This window comes from Cervus canadensis, chromosome 23 (genome assembly GCF_019320065.1).
Source record: "Cervus canadensis isolate Bull #8, Minnesota chromosome 23, ASM1932006v1, whole genome shotgun sequence".
Lineage (NCBI taxonomy): Eukaryota > Metazoa > Chordata > Mammalia > Artiodactyla > Cervidae > Cervus > Cervus canadensis.
In genome coordinates this window covers 50,158,561-50,166,648 of record NC_057408.1, presented here as the reverse complement: position 1 = coordinate 50,166,648, position 8,088 = coordinate 50,158,561, and positions in this window count along the sequence as shown.

Below are 8,088 nucleotides of genomic sequence, written 5' to 3'. Positions count from 1 at the left end.
AGGATATAAGTGCTGCAGAGACTGTTATTTCGAAAACAAGGATTTGGAGGTCAGAAGGACAGGGTGACTTGCCAAAATCCCTCAAGACCATGGACATAAAAGTTTGAGCAAACTCCAGGAAATAATGAAGGATAGGGAAGCCTGGCATGTTGCAGTCCATGGGGTCACAAAGAGTCAGACACGACCGAGCAACTGAACAACACAACTCAAGACCAGGCCAGCGAGATGGGACTCCTAGTCCCCCCTTTTATTTTTTAAAACCACATCATAAAGTCTGTTGAGTTAAAAGGAATGCAGAGCCTGAAACGTGTCAGAGGTAATGTTATAAAAAGACCTCATCAGATCAACTTGACTGGTGCCTAGACAAAACCTTCAGACACAGACCCTGATTTTCATCCAGATTAGAACCGAGGATGAGATGATTAGATAGCATCACCAACTCAATGGACTTGAGTTTGAGCAAACTCCAGGAGATAGTCAAGAACAGGGAAGCCTGGCGTGCTTCAATCCACGGGGTTTCGAAGAGTTGGATGTGACTTAGCGACTGAACAAAAAATAAAAGAGACCCATCTTAGGGCTTAGTCTATCTCGGGCCTTCAGGAATCAGAGAAGGGGTAACTCCCGAGTAAGATAGAAGTGTGGGTGGCTAGGAACAGACCTAGTCATTCTGGATAATCATGGGGGTCACACCTCCTGAGTCAGACAAGTGAGGACTCTATTGCTGCAGTGCTCAATCATGTCCGACTCTTGGGGACCCCAAGGACTGTAGCCCACCAGGCTCCTCTGTACATGGGATTCTCCAGGCAAGAATACTGGAGTGGGTTGCCATTTCCTCCGCCAGGGGATCCTCCCCACCCAGGGATCAAACCCACGTCTCTTATGTCTCCTGCATTGGCAAGTGAACTCTTTACCACTGAGCCACCAGGGAAGCCGTGGACTCCACGGCAGAGAGCAATACTGTCGATAATCATCAATAATCAGGGACTACAAATGGTCAGGGCACTCTGTTGGACACACTGGGATAATTCAGCACAGAGAAGGTCATTGAATCAATCAGCTGCTATTCTGCACACAGGCCGTTCAACTGATCACAGAGATGAGGGGCTTTCAAAAGCATTGGAAAAAAAAAAATAATAATAAAATAAAAGCATTGGAAAGCCTGATCATCAGCAGCAGCTGCCGCTTATGGAGAGCTCACTATATTCTCAACACTTCACAAGTATCATCTCATGTCATCCTCACACCAGTTCATATTATTGCTCAGATTTTACACTTGAGGAATATGAGATTAAGAGGTGTCAAGCAGCTTGCCCGATGTCACAAGCTGACCAATGGCATGACGAGGACGCGAGTCCAGGCTTGCACGGCTCCACAGCACAGGCTCTCACCCTGCATAGCTGCTGTGTCATAGCTATGGCACCATCCTTTTTGATCCAATTTTCTACTCATTATGACCTACAGCTGAGGGTCCAGAGTGTGCTAGAAGCAGCGCGTCTTGTAGGTACAGCTTGCTGTAGAGTAAGATGCACATTTTACTGCCAACCCAGCTCTAAAGAAACAGATGCTTATAGGTGGGGGATTTGCTTTCTGACCATATGGGAAGGCAAGATCTGGTCAATAAATAGTTGTATTTAAAATGGCAATTTTAACTGCATGCTGCCCACAAGCACGTAGACCCCAGATTGGTTGGAACCAAAAGGTTCAAGATGCTTGACTCCCAAATACTTCACCGCCAACCAATCAGAAAAAAGTCCACAAACTGATCATGCCCTCTTTGAACAACTGCTATAAAACTCCTCACAACCCCCTCCAGGTCGGGACACACAGTTTTGAGGGCCCTAGCCTGTATGGCCCCCTTTGCCTGGCAAAGCACTAAAGCTGTTCTTTCTTGCTTCACCCTCCCAAAAAATAAAATAAAATAGCAACTTTATTGAGTTGCTATCTTTATTGAAAGATAGTCAACAGCATAACAAGATGGTAGTTGCATTAATACCTGTGCTTTACTTATTTTGAATGTACCACCTAAAAATCTGTATTCATAGTACTCAGCAAACACAAGATTGCAACCTGCCTCTGTGTGCTCATAGCAGAAAGTCACCAAAATTCAACCAATGAAAGATCAAATCAATCAATCAAAAATCAAATTAAAAAATCTAATCAATCAATGGAAGATTCAGAAACTGAATAGATGGTTGCCAGAGGGGATTTCAACTTAATGAACCTCTATTCTTTAAATGAGGTGAGGAAATAAGATTAAGAATATTTACACATTCCTGAGATAGTCCTTGCTTGGCATGTTTTCTTAAGACCTAGTGTAATTTCACTTTATCAAGAAGATAAATACTGTTAAAGTGGTTGAAAAGTTTTTCAAGTGATTTTAAGCAACAATACATTTTACTACTTTAAAACAATATGAATAAGGAAACAGTGGGAAAGGACTGTTTCTGGGCTTGAAAAATTCAGAAAAATTTCAGACAAAAACATTCCAATGAAAAAGTCTCTCTCTCCCTCTCTCCACAAACCCCATACTAACATACAAAGATTCTTTTAAATATTCTAAAAAAAAATTTTTTTTTAAATAATGCACATTCAATTAGTGAAATTTATATGACCACCCTCTGGTAAGCTTGTAGTTTTGTAACTAACATAGAACTAAAATTGCATTCATGGCCAAAGATAAAATCTACAAGAATTAAAACTGCACATTTAGAAAAAATTCAGTGCATACATAAAGACCCATAAAGAGCTTTCAATGAACGCCACAATTTTCAGTATCATTTTTGGGAAGAGAACATCTGAGTACTCACGGTGAAGAGTCAGACAAGGATCTCAACCACCTGTGAGATCGGTGAAGGGAAAATCATCAAAATAATCCATCGCTTGAAGTTCTCCAGTTCTCATTTCTCCCCTCCATGGCAAAGACACCGGGACACTGTTGCCTATAGACACTCTACCGGCTTCCCAAGAAACCCAAGGTGAGTCCTGCTGCCCAGACAACTTGGACAGGGTTCCTAGTGAGCCCTCTGAGGTCGGACAGTCATGAAGTTGAGCTGTGATTCTGACTGTGATCCGCTGTGGGCCCTTAAACTAATAAGTAACAAGCACGCTCTCAAAGCAGTCAGCAGAGTGTGGGTTCTTGGTAGGTGAGTAAGTCACATTTCTGCTAGGTAGGAGCCTAGAAGGGTGGGTGTTTGATACCTCTTTAAAATCTCCATACAAAGTGAAGCACCTTGCCCGGAGGAGTAACTGAGTGAAGGCTTAGTGAATGAGCTCTGGCTGCCCTCTGGGCGTGCTGGTGGTAAATATGGACGAGGTTTGGGTTGGAACTGAGTGTGGCAAGAAACGGGGTTGGTGAAGGCCAGTTTGTCCTCACTGGCCTATATTACCAGGGGGCTGTGTTTGCTTTTCCCCTGGAAGACGGTTCATTTCTCTTCCACCGGCTCCCTTTGTAGCTGCTCAGACCTCCCTGACACGTGGTTACTAAAATACAGATTCCAAACCTGAGTCTTACGCATGTCTTGCGCCAAACTCTCAGTAGCCTCAATGGTCTGTGAAGAACTAACACTGAGCCACACCTACCCGCTCCAACCCTTTCTAACCTCCTTTGGCTACAAATCTACCAAACATACCTTGATGGGTCCCCTCAAAATCTAAAGAGCTTTTTCATTTACACATGAAAGTGAAAGTGTTAGTCACTCAGTTTGTGACCTCACGAACTGTAGCCCACCAGGCTTCTCTGTCCGTGGCATTCGCCAGGCAAGAATACTGGAGTGCATAGCCATGCCCTCCTCCAGGGGATCTTCCTGACCCAGGGATCGAACCCAGGTCTCCCGCACTGCAGGCAGATTCTCTACTGTCTGAACCACCAGGGAAGCCCCATTTACACGTATTTAAAGAAAAAGGCCAAACTCTGGAATAATTTGCACAAACTAATTTTTATTTCCAAATGTCCTTTCCCTTGAGCTCCATTTTCAAACTACTCCCCTCCTCTAAAGGTAGTTCTTTCTGGTCATTCTAGAAGTTATATTTCTGGTAAAATCATTACATGGTTCACTTAGATAATGAGACACAAGAAACACTTGCTCCTGAAGCAGCACAAGGTCATTTAGGGCCAAAAATGACCTCCCTTTTCCTGAGACGACTCTTCCCTGTCCTTTAGGTGTGTGGCCATGCTCAGTTGCTCAGTTGTGACTGACTCTTTACAACCCCGTGGACTGTAGCCCACCAGGTTCCTCTGTCCATGGGATTTCCCAGACAAGAATACTTGAGTGGGGTGCCATTTCCTACTCCAGGAGAATCTTCCTGACCCCGGGATCGAATCCATGTCTCCTGTGTCTCCTGCATTGCAGGTGGATTCTTTACCCGTTGGGCCATCGGGGAAGCCCTGAAAAGCACTTGGAGATACTCAGAGAGTATGAGCTCATTGCAAAAGAAGAGCATTGATGGAATTTGTGAGGAAGCAACATTCAGAAAGGAAGACTTTCCCATCATTCCAGTGGTTGGGACTCTGCCTTCCAATGCAGGGGATGCAAGTTTGATCCCTGGTTGGGAAACTAAGATCCCACATGCCATGCAGCCAGAAAAAGCCAGAACATAAAACAGAAGCAATACTGTAACAAATTCAATACAGACTTTGAAAAAGTCCACATCAAGAAAAAAAAATCTTTAAAAATAAATTAAGAAATAAAGGAACCAAGGATGGAGCTAAGTGATGGTTGGATCTGGTGGTCTGAGTGGCTCCAGTGACCTTGGTTATGGCAGGGCAGGCGCCACCATGTGGCCGCAGAGGTGTGACCACGTCTGAAGACAGAACAGGTTCCAAGATGTGGACACTGCAAGTGTAGACGACTTCAAGAGCTCGGCGCTAACAGAAAGAAAACAAATATTTTTCTTTATTTAGAGGAAAGAGGAAATAAAACAAGTCTAGGAGTATAGGAAAGTAGGAGTATAGAAGTATAGGAAATAAAAGAAGAAACTACAGAAAGAGCGAGACACGGTGATAACAGACGGGGATGGGAGAGGCGGGGTTTCAGGTGGAAGGAGCCATGCGGGACAGATGTCTCTTCCTGTGAGGATGAGGGAAGCGGTGAGGCCAGGTGCTGAGAGAGATATAAGTTGCAGAGGACTCGGGGGAGGGAAGAAGACTTTCGAGGGGCTTCCTGCCAGAGAGCCTCTGATTTTTTGCAGAAGAGGAAATGAGCTTATCTGTTCAGAGTAAGAGGGTGGGCATCAAGCAGGGTCCTTGAGAAGAAGATCAGGAGTAGGTGCTAGGAAAAGGGGGAGTGAGCTGCCCAGAGTACACACAGGGACACAGGGAGGTCTGTTAGCCACCAGCAGAGCCGGCTGGACTGGGACCCTGACTTCTGACTTATAGGCATTTTCCTTCCAGCACATTAGGATCTAGGATTCTAATATTTTACAATGATTTCATTAGCCATGTTTTCTTCATGTGCTTAGCCACTCAGTTGTGTTCGACCCTTTGCAACCCTTTGGACTGTATCCCAACAGGCTCCTCTCAAATTCAACAAAAAAAATCCTGTGAAAAGAAAATATCTTATTTGATAAATTATTTGCACATCTGATGCTCTTTATTTTTAGGTAAATCTTTTAGAATATTGATGTGCACTATTAAGTGCTAGGAAAGCACATTCAAGGCAGAGAAACATTTAAGTTTACATATAATGTGTTTTTTCAATGAAAAATATAAACAAAGTGGAAATAATTACTGGATTTGACCTTGAATAAAAAATGTAATGCAAGTTATTTATAGCGGTCAAAAACTCCAGTGAAAATAGCTAGCTATTTATGAGAAGTAAAGAGTAAAATAAAATTCTGCCAATCTTGAAAGAATATAATATCAACAGACAATATCACATAGGAATAAAGCCATGCAGTGAAGCCTCACCAATCATGATATACTTATTTGGAATTTGTAACAATTCTGACAAAAGTTTAGCAGAAGTTTACCTTTTCACCGCTATTAATCAAATTATAGTATAAACAAAATTCATAAAGTTAATGTTTAAATTACTTTAGAGAACAATTTACGTTCAAATATCTTGTGCACACCATACTTAGTAACAATGTACATGTGAACTGTAAACATTTTAATCTGTCTCTTAAGGTAGTTCTCTTTAGGATCTCTATTTCTGTACGTTTGCTCTTAAAAATAAAACTGTCTCTTTAAAGCTACTCCGTCATTCAGATTTTAAATGAATTTTACTAGGCTCCCTACCCAGCTAAATTGTTATTTCATATAAAATAATCAAAGGAAATTATTTTGCCTTTGTTCAATTTGATCTTCTGTTTTACCTTAAAAAACAAACTAGAAGATAGCAAATTAATTATGAGAAACAATGACCACAATTTACCGAGCTTCCCCTAAAGTAACAAGCCATGTGTGAGGGATTTTACCTCTAATCCCTCCCCCCAAATATTTCAAGATAGGTATTATAGTCCATTTTTAAAGTTAAGTGGCTTCCCTAAGGCCCCAAGTATTTCCTGAATCTGGTAAAGAAGACACTGTGTATCCAGGATGAAGCATGGGATCTAGAACATAAGAAGCACTCAGTACATGTCAACTACAGCTACTGTTATTACCGGAAAGAAGAGACTCCTTGTAAATAGGTGAGAATTGATGGACAGATCAAACAGTTTCTCTGTTTCAGTTGTATTTGCATATTCATTCATTTAGTCATTTCAAGAAACATTTACTGAATGTTTACTAGGTACTGGGAATGTGTGTGAATATATGGGCAAAGGTGTACCTTTGAGCTAGTCCAAGACTTTAAAAAGTGATCAACTACATATATATGTATATATATATATGAATGTACATGCACATATATATGTACATACATATATATATAAATCAGTGATCAGCTACAGATAGATTTATATATTTGTTGTTGTTTAGTTGCTAGGTCGTGCCCAACCCTTTACAGCGCCATGGACTGTAGCCTGCCAGGCTCCCCTGTTCATGGGATTTCCCAAGCAAGAATACTGGAGTGGGTTGCCATTCCTTTCTCCAGGGGATCTTCCTGACCCAGAGATCACTGAACCCACATCTCCTGCATTGGAGGCAGCTCCTTTACTGCTGAGCCACCAGGGAAGCATATATATATATATATAAACACATATACAAATAGTGATGAGCTACAAGTATATGTGGACTTCCCAGGTGGCTCAGTGGTAAAGAATCCCCCTGCCAGTGCAGGAGATGCAAGAGACATGACTTCGATCCCTGGGTTGGGAAAGTCTCCTGGAGAAGGGAATGGCAACCCACTCCAATATTCTTGCCTGGAAACTTCCATGGACAGGGGAGCCTGGTGGGCTACAGTCCATGGGATAGAGAGTCAGATACGACTGATCATGCACACACAAGTATATGTATATACAAATATACATAGTGTATATATATGTATCATGTGTATATATAAATATATGTGGACAAACATATATATATATTTGTAGTTGATCACAGTGGGAGTTGGACATTTGACCATACACATCCAAAATATATCTGAAAGTCCAACTTCCACACTTTCTACATGTTTATTCTATATTCAAATGACATTTACATATATTTATAAGTTTCTTGAGTCAAAAAGATCTTGGAAATTAGTTTAAAACCTTTCATTTTACAGTGAGAATACATAGGCCTCGAGATGTGTTTTTCCCTGTGACGTCCCTGAGTCTCCAAGCTTAGGCTCAGGGTCACATTCCTGTTTTTCTTAGTCTTTTACCTTTCCACTGAAATTAAAAAGAGGCTCCAGAACCATCAATGACTTTGCAGCGAATTAGAAGAACAATTCCAGACTGACTCCTGAACTGTAAAACACGACATGGAATCAAATATTGGCTTTTTGGTCAAACAGGGGAAGCAGCTCTCAGTCAGAACCTCTTTTAAAAAACCTGAAGTTTATTTAAAAACTAAAGAAACAGAAATACTGACAAAACCCATAAACTTTTAAAGATCAGAAAGTTCTTCCTTTATCCGAAAAGGACAAAACACCCTTCATGCATATCTCAAGCATAATCACATCGCAGAGGATGGAGACAAAACACCTGGTGTTTATTACAACACCA